A 16,647-nucleotide genomic window follows, 5' to 3' on the forward strand; every position below is an offset into this window, starting at 1 on the left:
CTAGCGTTTTGCGGTTCAGCACACTGTAACAAAATTAAAGATAATTCACAGGACCAATCAGGATAAAAACGCGAAACGCAAAACGCTACACAACCGCTGAGAAAAAAAATACACTGTTGCAAAACGCGACACGCGAACCGAAAACTCGCATGAATCCGCTTGCAAACCGCTCATGCAAAACGCTAGCGGTTGCGTTTTGCGTTTGCGGATTTCAGTGGGTTCCAGGCCTTAGGGGAAAAACCTCTCAGTGGAGAGCTGGCTAGTATCAGGGTATATAGGTGCAACCTTATACCTTGTTTTATATTTCTATTATTTTGTTATGTTGGGGGAACCTACCTACCAGTAGCGTAGCTAGAGATCATGGGGCCCCATAGCAAAACTTTCATGGGGACCTCAGATGTATGCACACTCAAAGGACTACTGTAGGGGGTAGGGGAAAAAGAGTTGAAATGACCTGTGGCTTATAATGGTCCCCCGCAGACATCCTGTGCCCACACAGCCAGTCACCGATTCTCCAGTTCCTGCCTCCGGTTCACTTCTGGAATTTGCAACTTTAAAGTCAGAAAACCACTGCGCCTGTGCGGTCACGTCCTTGCTCCCGCTGACGTAACTGGGAGCGCACTGCGCAGGCACATACCATTCTGGGCCTGCACCCAACACTCCAGGTGACGTCAGCGGGTGCGAGTACACGGCCATGCAGGCGCAGTGGTTTCCCGACTTTAAAGTCACAAGTTCCAGAAATGAACCGGAGGCGGGGACAGGAGCATCGGTGAGTGGCTGCGTGGGCACAGGACGTCTGCGGGGGACAATTACAAGCCCCAGCTAAGTTCAACTCTGTTCCCCCTACCCCCCTACAGTACTCCTTTAAGCAATGCCACCTGCCCCTACCCTATGGATGTGAGTTAAAGAGGAACTCCAGTGAACATTTTACTGTTGGCAGGTGATGTAGCTGCTGCATGGTTTTTGGCAGTTGGAAACAGCTGTAAACAGCTATTTCCCACAAAAGTTCGAACTTTTCTTGTGGGAGGGGTTACTTGTGGGAGGGGTTTCACCACAATATCAGTCATACAGCACCCCCTGATGGTCTGTTTGTGAAAAGGAATATATTTCTCATGTAAAAGGGAGTATCAGCTACTGATTGGGATAAAGTTCAATTTTTGGTCGGAGTTTCTCTTTAAATGGGCAATTTACATTTTCATGCAATCACCACTGCACATAGGTCATGGGCACTGAGACAAAGTCAGAGGGTGAAAAAACACAAGAAAGTTAAAGTGAACCTTAACCGAAGTAATGAAAAAAAGAGCCACTTACCTGGTGCTTCTACCAGCCCCCTGCAGCCGTCCTGTGCCCACGCCGGTCCTTAACGATCCACCGTTCCCTCGGCCGCGGCTTAGTTTCATTTTCGGGGCCATTGCGCCCCTGGTCGCATGCATCCTTGTACGTGTTCACGTCAGCGAATGCGACCTGCACAGGCGCAGTAAGAAAAAACCTCGTACTGCACCTGCGCAGGACGCTCTTGCCATCATGAACACGAATGAGGATTTGTGCAGCCGGGGCGAAAGTGAAACTAAGCCTCGACAGGGGAAAGGAGGCTCGTTGAGGACCGGCGCGGGCACGCCGGGCACAGTTAAGGTTCACTTTAATGGTGAATAATATTAAGTACCACCTGGGCCCCCTATGCTCCTGAGCCACATAGCAGCTGCTATGGCTGCTAGGGCCATTGCTACGCTCCTGCTACCTACATAATAAATAACCCGTGTCATTCTCATCCAACGCCCAATCCACAGAGTACTTCTCTAAAATAATAAATTCTTCCTCTAAAAAATAATAAATGCAGCCACATAGAAAGCTGTTACATTTGCATGCAGAACGAGCAATTATTACCGCAGCAGGGGAGGAAGTTGTGATCTATTTAGAAGTTGGGGAAGGAAAGCTATTATTTTTTTGAGGCATGTAAGGCTGTATATAGATGCTGGATGAGAATCTGGAGGGGGAGGGGAGTTTCGCGCACATCGGCAGAGTTCAGCGGTTGAAATGAGGACGTGATCACAACATCGCATTGTAATGGCTCCTCAGAGCTTTGCTAAAACACTTTCCGTTTAAAATCCATTATTTGTAATGAGTGCGTTCGCACCTGTGCCTCGAATCAGAAAATTGCTGCGGAAAGTAAAACTAAATTTACATAGAGCGAGCTTATAGGAGGATCACGGCGAGAATTTTTACGCTTCCGTCGCCTGGCGGTCCTACGTTTATTTCAGTTGGGTAATACTGTCACAACAGGCTGCTTTAAGGAGAATTTGGGGATTTCCTAAAGTGTTCCTGAGTTACACTTGTTCTCGTATTTGATTTTTCTGGTTTTTTTTTCGGCTTTTAAAGGAATACTTAAGCCTTGCATAAAAAATCTCTTCTACCATTCCCCTGCAGCCATCCCTCATGGATTCTCTTGTCCCCCACCGCCAGCTCGTTTAGTTTTCGGCATGCACAGGCCTGGCCATGCGTCTCCTTTTTCGTGCTCCCATCTGCAATAGCATCCTGCGTAGGTGCAACGTGAAGAAGGCTACGCGTGGCCAGGCCTGTCAGGCCTTTCAGCGAAACTAGCTGGCGGCGCGGGTGGGAGGATCCCTGAGTGACTGCGAGGGCATGGGATGGCTACAGGGTGCTGGTAGAAGCCCCTGGCGATTTTTTATGCCAGGCTTAAGTATCCCTTTAACCACTTGAGGACCACAGTGATTAACCCCCCTAAAGACCAGGCCTTTTTTTGTGAAAATGGCCACTGCAGCTTTAAGGCCAAGCTGCAGGGCCGCACAACACAGCACACAACCACCTTATGGTTATGGTTATTTTTTTTATATTATTTTTTTTACAGTTTTCAAAATAATTTTACATTCCCCCCTCCCCCAGTCAGCCAATCATAGCGATCAGCTGTGATAGGTTTCAGCCTATCACCGCCGATCGCTCCTGTGTGTCCCAGGGGTCATCGCAGCGATGTACACGCTGTACTTGTTAATTAGACGGTACATGCTGTATATGCTAATTAGCGCTGTACATGCTAATTAGACTAGTTTCGCCGTCTAACAGCCTCCCGAGCGGCGATCGCTGCCCGGAGACTGAAGGCGGGCACAGGCTGCGCAAGCAGCCTGGATGCAATCTCCTGCAGTAGCCGGCCTCAGGACTTGGCGTTAGGCGGTCCTGGGGCTGCCGCCGAGTTCACACCCATTGGCGTGATGCGGTCGTTAGGTAGTTAATACTTGTTCAAGAGGACCTGTAGTTACATATAAAAGAATGTAATACATTATTCAGGATACACAATTTTACAATAATTATTCTGGTTTCAGCATCAGGAACACTTCCTGTATCTACAGTATATATTTCTGTAGAATGGTATAAAAAGCCCGCCCTCCCAGTGATGTTTAGCCTAGGCTGTTTAGTTTTCTGCAGCCTTCTGCCCCAGAGCACTCTGTGACACCAGGTGTTGTTTTGGCTCATTTCCGAATATGCAACAAACAAACATGCCACAGTGAAGCACCTTGTCAGTAATAAAGATGTTCCCACCTGTGGCGAAAGGATGATGAAGTGGTGCGTGTGTGGCGTCACGCGGCGGGTGGGGTAGACAATGCGATCAGCCGTCGCTGAGCGGATCGCTCGCAAGTTGGGGGCCGCTGTATACACTGACTAATGGTTCAGGCGGTTACATAGTTACAGTTATTACATAGTTATTTGGGTTGAAAAAAGACATATGTCCATCGAGTTCAACCAGAGAACAAAGTACAACACCAGCCTGCTCCCTCACACATCACTGTTGATCCAGAGGAAGGTGAAAAACCCTTACAAGGCGTGGTCCAATTATCCCCAAAAGGGAAAAAATTCCTTCCCGACTCCAAATGGCAATCAGATATAATCCCTGGATCAACATCACTGGGTTGTTATCTTCCACCTTAGGGCTGGTTCAGATGGACGTTTGGAGGCGTTGCGTTCGTTGGCGTCGCGTTCGTGGGCTTTCAGCAGTGTTGCGTTTGGATGCGGTCGCGTTTTTTCTTCCCCTAGGGGGACATTAGCCGTCGCGGTTAACCGCCCCTGGAAGCTACATGTAGCTTCCAGGGGCTCCTTGAACGCCAGGTAAAATCGGGACCCAAACGCCGCGTTTGTGTAAACGCGCTTGAAAGCTTGGTACAAACGCTCCCATTCACTTGAATGGGAGCGTTTAACACCAAGCCCCGAACGCTGGCTGTAAACGCTCTGCAAGCGTCCGTCTGAACCAGCCCTTAGTCAGGCATGTGTACTTAAAGGAAAGGCGCGAACAAACTTTAAAAAAAAAAAAATCTACTTACCCGGGAAATGTATTCACTATTTAGTCAGTGTCTGCCCATTGTAAAATCTCTCTTCTCCCTGATTGAAAGATGCAAGCTGGATAGAAAAACAAAAATCTACTTACCCGGGGCTTCCTCCAGCCCCTGGCAGCAGTCCTGTGCCCTCGTCACATCTCCGCCTTCAGCCGGTGGCCCGGGGACCCCTCCTGTGCAGATGCCAACCTCACCAGGTCGGCATCTACTGCGCCTGCGCTAGAGCCACTCTCCGTAGCTCTCACATGGTCTGGAGTGTACTGCGCAAGCGCAGAACCACTGCGCAGTAAACTCCAGACCACATGAGCGAGACCGAGAGCGGCTCTAGCGCAGGCGCAGTAGATGCTGACCTGGCGAGGTTGGCATCTGCAAAGGAGGGGACCCCGGGCCACCGGCTGAAGGTGGAGCTGCGACGAGGGCACAGGACGGCTGCCAGGGGCTGGAGGAAGCCCCGGTGAGTAGATTTTTGTTTTTCTATCCAGATTGAATCATTCAATCAGGGAGAAGAGAGATTTTACAATGGGCAAACACTGACGAAATAGTGAATACATTAATATTCTGAAATCTAAGCAATTTTAATCATTAATTTATATTCAGTAAAGTTCCACTTTAAATATTTGCTGAAAATTGTATATCTGCTGTTCAGAATGCTGCATGTCATGGAGTGAGAGGCTTGCTGCTCCTGGCCGTCCCCCAAATGTTGTGTGTGGCATTAGCGGGCTTGGCAAGTAAAGTATTTTAAAGGCGTTCTGTAGGGGGGGGGGGGGGGGGAAGGGTTGAAAATAAAAACGGACACTTACCTGGGGCTTCTATCGGCCCCCTGCAGCTGTAATGTCCCACGCGTTAACCAACGATGCTCCGTTCCCCGCCGCCAGGCACCAGGGGGTGGTGGAGCTTTGTGCTGAAGGATGGCGGCTGGGGGTTTCGTTGCTCATGATATCGAACGCGGTTACCCCTGCCTACCCAATCGACACGAGATTTCCTATCATGTCCGATCGATACATTTGACAAATTTCATCCCAAAATTGAATCGTCAATCGGACATGCTTGTGGTGGTATCAATTTTCATCCAATTCGATAATAATTATCTAATTGGATGGTCAAATGGCCGCCAAATCGCTAGATGTCTGGCCACTTTTAGCCTTTGTGTGGAGCACTGTATCTGGAATGCAGACACTTAACACAGACACAGGTAGAAGCAAATCTTCCTCATTACTGCTTGTAGCTTTCCTCAGGCGACCTCTGACCTCTGCTCTTCAAGTCATAACTCTCCACACATCACTGCATTCCAGCAGGGGAGATCACACAGCTCACACTCAAGAGCAGACTAACTTCATATTCCCTCTCTAAACTTTACATGATACAGTTTCCCATTGTTCTATCTGCCCAGTTCCCCTGCATAAGGCAAATTCCACATAACTGTAGTTTTCTAATTTCATGATTTCCCCATAACTCGAATGAATTGAGTCTGGGCCTGTCCTGCACTCTCTCCAGTTACCCATAATCCAATCTGTCCCCACTGGTTGTCTGTCTACGACTTGATTAAACTTAATGACCTGATTCACCCTTCCGGATTAGTGAACTCATTAGCAAATGAGTCACGTTTTCATTTTTGATGCAGCCTTTTCGAAGAATTTCCCTCAGGATAAATCAGTCATGTGATCCAGAGATCTGTGCACAGAGTATAGAGCTGTCAGGGAGTGTGTGTGTGTAGGGGGGGGGGCATTTTTAAAATGAACATTTTAACATTTAAATACAAAAACAAAACAATGGTACTCTAGGAAATTTCCATTTAGTATTAGGGCAATACAGTAGATACCATTGTTTATCTCATTGGCTTATTTTTACTTTAGGTTTTAATGAAATTATTTGATACTGCATAAATCGGTGAATGCTTTTATCTAACGTATCACAGAGTTGTCCTTTAACCTCGTCCCTTCATAAGAGTTATCATGGCCCAGACAGATGTATACACCATATGCTGGATACTAGCCCTAAGTGACCTTAAAAAAAAAGCTGATTTCCAACTCTCCTGACAGCATTGGGATGCAGCCATATATAGCTGGTTCTGTCTGTCCTTGAGGGAATGAAATACATACCAACTTAATATCCACTGGAATTTGGACTTGCATGTACTGGGTTCTTCCACACTTGACACTTCTATCTGTTGCGCGGGAACTCAATACACACAAGTCTAGTTTCTGAGGAACACATTAGACAGCAGTACACTTCCCTCAGCACAATGTCCAGGGTGGTTACATGCAGATCAGTGATTACATAGGTGAGTGACATAGGCTTCTTTTCCTGGGGCTACAATGCCTGGAAGATAGTGACACCCCCACACTTATTTGGGACACCAAGAGGCCTTTACAAATAATACAAATCTTCTATGGGGCAAGATGAATAATGCAAAGTGTTTACATTATTGATCATGGAAGACAGAAGCTTGGGGCTTGATTCACAAAGCTGTGCTAACGCGGTCGTGCTATGCATTAGCACGGCTTTGTGGATCAAGCCCTTTGTGTGAAGGTTGCTTTAGACTTGCACATATCATTATAAACATGTAACATAATTAATTTGAATATGTAGGACCTGGTTTAACCAAAGTTCTCCCTGGAAAACGTAAGCAATCCAACAAACAGGTCCGATTTTAGGTAGAAAGGTGCCCTGAGCAAAAATCATCAGGGGCCCCCGACTCCCCCATATATATTGGTATAAGGTAGCCTTTGGTGGCCAAACCCCCATATAGCAGTATTAGGTGGCCACTGTGCCCCACATATAATGGTATTGGGTGGCCTTTGTCTCATGCTCCACCTCTGGACAAGAAGAAATTGTTGCTGGACATGGAAGAGGGGGCTGCACATGTACTAGAATGGGGTGGCACATGTACTAGAATGGGGTGGCAGCCTCAGTCACTATAGCAGAGGGCAGTTAGTTTGACAGGTGAGTGGAGTAGGAGGGAACTGCCAATGATCCTCGCTCTCTCCTGCCTCAGGATACCTGGGCCTGTTTCATTCATCAGAGAGGTTCCAATTCCTCCTCCGCTTTCTTCAGAACCCCGAGAACAGAGCTCTGTGAGGAGGTTCTCCCTCATGCACTGACTGGAAGCAGCACAAGGTTAAGCAGCCTGCAGATTAGTGCAGATGTTTTCCCTTTGTAGATATGGTTATTAGACTTAACAAGGTGACTAATAAGTGTCAGGAGCAGCGTGGAGATAAGGTGTCTGGCATTCCTCACATTGACTGGCTATGACACTGACCTTCAGCAAGGTGATCGCAGATAACACGCCGCCACCTCCACACACAGTGACATGAGCAGAGCGGACGCAATACTACAGCTGTATTTCCAGTAAATACCACAATCATTCACTTAAAAAATGAATACTTAAAGGACATCCGAGGTAAAAATAAACTGATGAGAAAAACTACTGTATCTATCCTCAGTCTCCTAAAAATGATTTTTTTTTTAGATATCCCAGTTTTATTTTATATTTCAATCTAGTTTTTAAGTTTTTACTGTTTCATTGTCTCTGCTTAATGGCACCTTCATTGTAGTATGTCAGAGCTCAAATCTATGAATTATTGGCCCTTTTTATCTCTTTCCTGCTCCCAGAAGCCATTTACTGACAGGAAAGTGTTTTATGGCTGTAATTACTTATCAGTGAGGGTCATGCCATAGTCTGACCCAGTCCAACCCGGTCCAGACCCGGATAGAAACTGTCACTTGCATACCTGATGTTTAACGTTTTCAGGCAGAGAAAGAAAAAAAGGAACACCGCCTAGTCATTTGTGTGCTTGGCAATTTACATACACATGTCTAACTCATCATGTCACCTCGGGTATCCTTTAAGACCAAAAAACACTTTTTATAAACCTATTAATCCTTAAAGGTTGTACATATTTGCAACGTTACAGTTCCAGGTTCAAATCCAAGCCAGGACACTATTTGCATGAAGTTTGTATGATTCCCCTGCTTGCAGTGTTTTCTCTTAGTGCCGATTCCTCCTCCATGCACTGATGACAGGGGTGGGACCTCTGGCAGGGGGTGGGGCCTCTGGAAGTCAGGAATGGGCTTGCAACATCAAAGTCATGTGCTAACATTTCCCAATGCCTCGCCATCAGAGGCACCACTTCCTTGTTCATTTTAGATAGACCTATGACATCACCATGGTTTACATCTGCCAGTGTGGATTGGAGTGTCATTAGGCTGCAGTGGCCTGATCTCTGTATCCAGACATCCTAGGCAGGAGGTCCAGTTTAGTTTTATTATGCACTTTGGGCAATATATATACACTGTACTCTATGTGTAGGTATTGTTATGCTTTAACAATTTATCCGGTATCTATCTAAGTCTATTATTATTATTTATATAGCGCTGACATCTTCTGCAGCGCTGTACAGAGTATATATTTTCTTGTCACTTAACTGTCTCTCAGAAGGACCATATATATTATATGTCCATGTATGTATCGTGTAGTGTACGTATCGTAGTGTAGGGCCAATTTAGGGGGAAACCAATAAACTTATCTGTATCTTTTTGGGGTATGGGAGGAAACATTAGTGCTTGGAAGAAACCCTCGTAGACACTGGGAGATTGTACAAACTCCATGCAGATAGTAGATTGGAGTTTGGATCACAGATGTCGAAATTTAGTTCTCAAGGGTCATATCCATGCCAGGGTTTAGGAGGAATGTCAAGAACCTCGGCCATTGATACTGGAACTTGACAAAGCTTCGTAAAGCTCCCTACAACATATAAATATTGTGTCTGTGACTACGGTCACAAGAGTTGGGGTATTCTTAGCTTTGGCTACTATGCTGCTGGGTACCATGGCTCACACCTTGGGGTCCAGTGTGTACTTTACATTGCAGCTCCCCTGAGCACCAAAATTTCCAGCTGCTGATTAATTAACCAACTGCCCGTTAATTGGCTTGATTTGATTGGTTCAATTTCTTCCTCTTCCCGTGTCCATGGAAGTTTACTTATTAGGGAAATATTTTATTCATCCCCATAAGTAGAATTAACCCTCCAATGTGGAACATTAGCCAATCCAGGTCGAATGATGATTGATCCAACCATGGTTCTTCTGCCAAAAGATCTCAAAGTTCCATCTGCAGTCCAACCAATACATAAAGTGCTCCAATCAGAGATTGCCTTCAGGCATTACTCCAGGGCCAGAAGTCATCTATTTATAAAGAACCACCACCACCACAACCAGCAAGCCCATCAGTTGTTTGCTTGTTATTCCTGTCCTACGAGAAGAGCACTGCCTACCAGGAGTGACTAGGTGTCACCTCCCCCGACACATTCAAAGGATGAGCTGCAGACTTGGGACCATTTTTTTTTATATTAATCAGAGCAGAGAAAGTATAATCGACCATAGTAACCAAATTAAATATTTAATTTTAAGTCCAGGTTAAAAAATAAACAAATGCTAAGCAATGGCCTCATCTTCATTGTGACTGATCAATTTTTCCATTGCCTAACCTAATGTCTCTAATTCACTCTTCTAACCGGGGTGCAAGCTCCTAAGGGCAGCCCCACCTCCTCCCTATTGCTTCTTGTCCCTGTTCTACTGGTCCAACCAAAACTACATGTACTTGTATTGTTGGGTGTTGCTACTTGAACTATGCATGAACTGGATACGTATTTATTGTACTCACACAAACCAGAGAAATCTATCAGTGCTGCTTATCTTTATATATTGGCCAGCAATGCTGCCTTGTAGCTCCGGTTTCCTGCGTTCAAACCCCGGGGATAATATCTATAAGGAGTTTGTATGTTCTCCCTTTGTTTAGTTGAGTAACTTGGTTTCCTCCCCAAAACTCAAAACATACTGCCTGGGCTTTCCGTTATACTGCCTGCAGTGAGCTGAGCGCACACTGCAGTGGTTGGCTAGCGGTCCTGGGCACTTGGTAGATGCAGACCTCAATGAACATCAAATATGGGTTGGCCAGGCTCAGACTGCAGTTGACCTTCACAGTATGTTGTGCCAATCTCAACCCAGCAGCAGGATTCTGGCCAACTGCCGTTGGATGCCACATGTGATAAATGTGTGGTTGTGTCCACCACCTGTATGAACTAGCCTTAGAAAAGTGATGTTATTTTGAAAGGAAGGTTCTCTAGAGCCTGATTGATTGCCCAAATCAGCAGGTCTTCCTCCATTTATTAACTTTTCTTTACTATAGCGATTAACAGGCGGAAGGACCAACTTTATGACGAAACATGCCCTAGAGACCTCACCTGCTTGTCTAGGCCTCGAAGGACGCACAAATTTACATGCAACAATCCTATGGCTCCTCCATTCAAGCCTAATGCTGATCTGTGTAAATATTCATGAATAAGGGTGATCAGAATTGCCAAATTCTGTATTTGTCCAAACATTGCATGAAATTCCAAATAAACGGAGAACTTCTTGGGTTACGAGTTTGCATTGTGAAAACACAAAATTGTAATTTATTCCAATAATAAAAAAATATTTTTTTTTTTTTGCACTATCCATAAGTTTAAATGTGGTTAGTGCAAATTAGCGAAAATATGTTCCCAATAAGTTGCAATTTTGCTTAGAATTTTTGATCAGTAGACTTTTTTCATTATTTTTGCGAAAATCTCTACTCAGCACGCTCAAGGGCCTTGAAGGCAAACATTCTAAGTGAAATTGTTTCAGAATTTACAAAGTCAAAATTTCAACTTCAAACTCAAAATTGGGAAATTCTGATGCTAAAGTCAGTACAGTAGAGTCCCGGTTATCCAGAACTTAGCTAACCAGCAGTCTCAAGCAACCAGCAAAAATTGCCGGCAGTGCTCAAAGAGATGAAGGCCAACTTCATAGGCTGTCTGTGAGTAGGCCTGGTCCGCCCATGATGCCAAGTGAGGCAACTTCCTCAGGCAGCAGAAGTCTAGAGGTAGCACCAAGCAGAAACAGGAAGTGAAGAGAGTGCCTGGCCAACCTATACTGGGGGCAACTGTACCTGACTGACCTATAGTGGGTGCAACTGTACCTAGCTACCAACACTGGGAACACCAATACCTGGCTACCTACCTATACTGAGTGTATTTTGGGGGGCGGAGCTAGAACGTGCATTGCTAATTGTCGGGTGCTGTGCGATCATTCTATTGGGGGGAGGGGGCATCCTCACGGGTTTGCCTCAGGCAGCAAAAAGTCTAGAACTGTGAGCTCTGCTGTGCTTAGATTGGGTTCCACGGCTCCCCCACGGTTAATATGCTTTAGATGAAGGTATTTTTACATTTGATACAGATTTCATGGTATGTATATAGAGTGGGCTATAGTGCTGTATTAGCTAGGACTATTTTATTTTAACATTGAGTCTCAGTTAACCAGAAAGCCCACATATCCAGCATCAGCTGAACCCAGTCAGTGCCAGATAACCAACATTCTACTGTATTTGGAATTCTGTGAAATCTATGCCCTTGTCCCTAGTAATAAAGTTAAATCTCAGTAAAATCTTGTGGGGACATTTCATAGAATGTTTGCTACTAGTCCCCTCTTTGGCATGTCATTTATTAAAGCACACCTGAAATGAGAGGGATATGGAGGCTGACCTATGTATTTCCTTTTAAGGAATGCAGATTGCCTGGCTGGCCTGTTGATCCTCTGCCTGTAATACTTTAAGCCATACACCCTGAACAAGCATGCAGATCAGGTGCTCTGACTGAAGTCTGACTGGATTAGCTTCATGCTTGGTTTAAGTGTGCGATTCAGATACTACTGATGCATGAAAGATCAGCAGGATGCAAGGCAATAAGCATTGTTTGAAGAGGTAATAAATATGGCAGCCTCCATATCCCTCTCACTTCAGGTGTCCTTTAAGAGACATATTTCAGAATCCGAAAAAACATGGAGAGACTGTTAGTGACCCAGGGATGGTCTCTGGGAAACTGGAGCTCTGGTAAAACTAACCATGAGACCACCCAATACAGACTGTAGTAGTTGTGGCCTTAGCAATCCCTAAATTGGGGCACTCTAAGGAGTTTGGAGCCCTAGGTAACTGCCCAGATGAAAACCAGCAAATATAAATGGTTTACTATTAGGTAGCAACATTTACAACACATCAGAACATAGCTGAAAGGTTAGTGAATGAGTGCTTGTGCTATAGAAGTCACACGCAGCACAGACAGAGCTTATTATTAGGAAATGCAGCCCAACCTGCGTTTATACTCATTGTGGCTCATGACCGAAATCATAATACCATTACTAACGTTTCAGCGTTCCTGCTATATTCTGATATGACCCAGGGATTCTAACGTCTGTCCTCAACTATCTGCATGGAGTTTGTATGTTCTCCCGGTATCTGTGTGGGTTTTATCCGAGCACTCTGGTTTCCTCCCACATCCCCCAAACAATTGGCTTCTCCCAAAAATTAATTGGCCTTAAGCTCAACACACACCATACAATCTTGGTTGGACAGATTTACCAAATCTATGTAGTATAAGGGCCAAGAGATTGAAAATACCTTGAATGATTGATTGGATAAGCTCTTATACTACATGAAAGTAGTAAGATTGAACAACCAAGATTGGACGACGATGGACATATGACCAGGGGAGTAGCAATAGGGGTTGCAGAGGTTGCAACCGCATCGGGGCCCTTGGACCATCCCTCAACTACAGTATTAGCTCTCTATTGGTCCTGTGCTCATAATAATCACTGCTATAGATGCTTTGTATAGTGGTAATCATTAACAAGCTGTTTCCCATCCCCTTCTTGCACCTCTGACACTGTAGTTGCCATTGGCAGGTTTTGGTGCACCGTATCAATTGTTATGTACACAGTGCTTGGGGGGCCCCAATGTAAAACTTGCATCGGGGCCCACAGCTCCTTAGCTACGCCACTGCTTATGACTATGGTAGGGATTAAATTGTGAGCCCCTCCGAGGACAGTCAGTGACACGACTATGTAAACACTAAATACAATTTCAGTTACCTGCTCAGTACTCTTCAGCCAGGAAAGTAATATCCTATATCCTTAGCCTCTTCATTGTACAATGACTGGATTGGATGTGGAGGATTCGAGTATCATCTGAAGTACAGGTAAATTAGTTTAAAGTTTCCATATGCCCCAATTGAGGTTTCACTGTAGATCTTCATGCCCAGTGATTGTCCAGCATCTTCAGGCGTCTGTCAATCTCTTCCAGCGGCGTATAGGTAGCTGCGGCTATAGATACCAGTCACTAGGATGTGCCCCTATGGACTGTTAGAGCCAAAGTCTGAGAGTGATCCAGCTCTGCCTCTGTCATTCAAACTATGACTTCTTTTCCTACAGTTGTGCGTAAGTCTCACTTGAAGTTGTCAAGCAAGTTAGGCAAGTCGGGCTCATAAGCCCCGCCCACTTCTCACTCTGAATAATGAGGGATGCTTCTGACTTTTGGCAGGGCAGGACCAGAATCTCACAGCCGTGGATCCAGAGTGAAGAATGTAATAGATAGATCTCACAGCCGGCTTGCCAGGCAATCCAGTCTTACTTTTTGACTGTTACTTTAACCACTTCACCACTGAGGGGTTTCACCCCCTGACCACCAGAGCAATTTTCACCTTTCAGCGCGCCTTCCATTCATTCGTCTATAACTTTATTATTACTTATCCCAATGAAATGAACTATATCTTGTTTTTTTCGCCACCAATTAGGCTTTCTTTAGGTGGGACATTATGCCAAGAATTATTTTATTCTAAATGTGTTTTAATGGGGAAATAGGAAAAAATGTGGGAAAAAATTATTATTTTTCAGTTTTCGGCCATTATAGTTTTTAAATAAAGCATGCTACTGTACTTAAAACCCATGAAATGTATTAACCCATTTGTCCCGGTTATAAAACCATTTAAATTATGTCCCTATCACAATGTTTGGCGACAATATTTTATTTGGAAATAAAGGTGCATTTTTTTCAGTTTTGCATCCATCCCTAATTACAAGCCCGCAGTTTATAAAGTAACAGTGTTATACCCTCTTGACATAAATATTTAAAAAGTTCAGTCCCTAAGGTAACTATTTATGTTTTTTTTTTATTGTATTTTTTTTTTTTTTTAATTACAAAAAAAAATAAAAATTGGGGAGTGTGGGAGGTAATGAGTTAATTTATTGTGTAAATGTAATGTTTGTATATGTAAAATGCTTTTAGGGTGTAGTTTACTATTTGGCCACAAAATGGCCACAGAGTGTTTGTTTACATGCGACCTGTAAGCGTCCGGAAGGACACTTACAGGAAGCAGTAGGAGGCTGGCCAAATCACAATGATCTCGCTGTTTCTGAAAGAAGCAGCAGATCATTGCGGGGGCTTAGATCAACGAACGGGAATGGATTTTCCCGTTCATTGATCTCCGGGCGAGCGGGCGGCGGCGTGCACGAGCAGCGGGTGCGCGCGCACGAGCGGCGGGAGCGCGGACAGCGGCGGTAGCGCGGAAGGTACGGATTTCTCCGTCCCTGGTTTTTTAGGAGGGAAAAAAGGGGCGGAGAAATCCGTACACGTGGGGGTAAAGTGGTTACATAAAGTTTTTTTTTCTTGGTGTATATTTGGCATAGAAGAAGTTACAATTGATAGTAATGAGCAAGGAGATGGAAAGTGAAAGGAAAAAAAAATACCTAAATGGGACTCCTGATTTGTTTCAGCCAAATTCCATCACTTTTGTTTTTCATAGGCATTTCGTAGAACATTGCTCGTTCACACTAGGGGCGTTGTCGTCCTTTTTTCAAGCGCAGGTGATTTTTAAAATCGCCCACAAAACGCTTGTGTAATGAATCTCTATGAGAAGGTTCATATCAGCTGTGTGCTCAGCAAAGCGCTGCCTGTACCATTTGTGGGTCGTTTTTGCTATAATGAAAGGTATATTCTTTTCCGGGTCAAAGAGTTCACTTCCTGTCTTGCGTCAGGGAGTGATTTACAAAACCGCTCTGGAAAAGGGCTTAGAAAAGCGCTTTTACCAGAAACGCAGCACACAATGGAGTGCCGCTGTGCCGGGAGGGGAAAAAAAGCGCACAAAAATGCAAAACACTTGCATTTGCGTTTTCGATTTTAGGTGTGAATAAGGCCTTATAGAGACCTTTGTAAAACACTATGACCATTCGGTAATGCAGAAAACAGCTGATTTTACCGAATCACCTTCCCAAATTCCAATTCACTAAGCCTATTACTGCACAGAAAATTAAAATTACAGACTAGACTTACAGACAGTCGGTAATTTGCAATTCACAAAGATTTACGCATTCGGTAAATCATGCAAAAGTGTTCGGTATTTTTCTCCAGCTCTGACCAGCAGATAACTCCCTCCGTCCATGCTCTCTCCGATAGCCTTTAGTGAGAGGCAGCCAGTAGGGAGATCCACACAGCCCTGCTTCTCATTCTGATTTGGCCCGACACCCTGGAAGGTCTTCACTCTGGCATAGCAGGGGAAGGAGATGTTTTAGGAGGCTTTTCTGCATCCCTTTAGATGTAAAAATCTGTATACTCGTACAGAAGAGCTCCACCTGGTGGCTGCAGCACATGTAAATGGACGTTGGGTATGCACTGGACAGAAACTCCCACTCATACACACAGCTACCTGTCTCAGGGCTGGCCTGCTCCACAGCTGATATATAACACTTAGGGCCCACTCACCCTTGAAGGCGCAAAACTTTGCGGGAGTGATTTTCCTGCGATTTCACACAGAAAAATCACTGGACAGTGCATCGATTTCTCCGCGATCGCGTTTAGCGCTTCTATAGCACTGAAACGCGATCGCCAGGAAATCGCCTGAAAATGGTGAGTTTGCGTTTCGCGATTTTTGAGTGATTAATACAAATCGCCCAAGTAAGAACGGGCACATAGGGTTTAATTACACTACAAACAACAAACAAACACAGAACACTTATATCGCGCTTTTCTCCTGGCGGACACAAAGCGCCAGAGCTGCAGCCACTAGGACACACTCTATAGGCAGTAGCAGTGTTAGGGAGACTTGCCTAAGGTCTCCTACTGAATAGTTGCTGCTTACTGAACAGGCAGAGCCGAGATTCGAACCCAGGTCTCCTGTGCCAGAGGCAGAGCCCTTAACCATTACTCCATTCAGCCACTGCAAAAGCGCTAGCGTTTGAGCGTTTTGCCGAAATCGCCGGCAAAACGCTCAAGTGTGAATGTGCCCTTACAGAGCAGGGCTAAGTGAATTCTGGCATGTTTGTTCAGTAAATTACCAAACTTTTGCCAGATGTGGAAAATCTTTAGTGAATTTGGAAAAAAAAAACGTAAAATACCAAATGCTGTATTTTACTGACCAAAATTATTTCACTATAAAACGGTGGCCGGGGGGCGGAATGGGGG

At 44.9% G+C, this 16,647-nt stretch overlaps 1 protein-coding gene across 2 annotated transcripts in view; it reads right to left on the reverse strand.

The window, feature by feature from the left end:
- LOC137541225 (epsin-3-like) overlaps positions 1-13,589 on the reverse strand; it is a 64,478-nt gene extending 50,889 nt beyond the window's left edge. The window contains exon 1 of one of the 2 annotated variants that reach the window (XM_068262413.1): positions 13,284-13,589. The gene's annotated coding sequence lies outside the window, so the exon portion shown is untranslated. Of the gene's footprint in view, positions 1-6,439; positions 6,511-13,283 lie in introns of those variants that run through there. The other variant, XM_068262414.1, reaches the window with a different exon arrangement.
- Between the last annotated feature and the right edge of the window lie 3,058 nt (positions 13,590-16,647).

Source organism: Hyperolius riggenbachi, chromosome 12 (assembly GCF_040937935.1).
Source record: "Hyperolius riggenbachi isolate aHypRig1 chromosome 12, aHypRig1.pri, whole genome shotgun sequence".
Lineage (NCBI taxonomy): Eukaryota > Metazoa > Chordata > Amphibia > Anura > Hyperoliidae > Hyperolius > Hyperolius riggenbachi.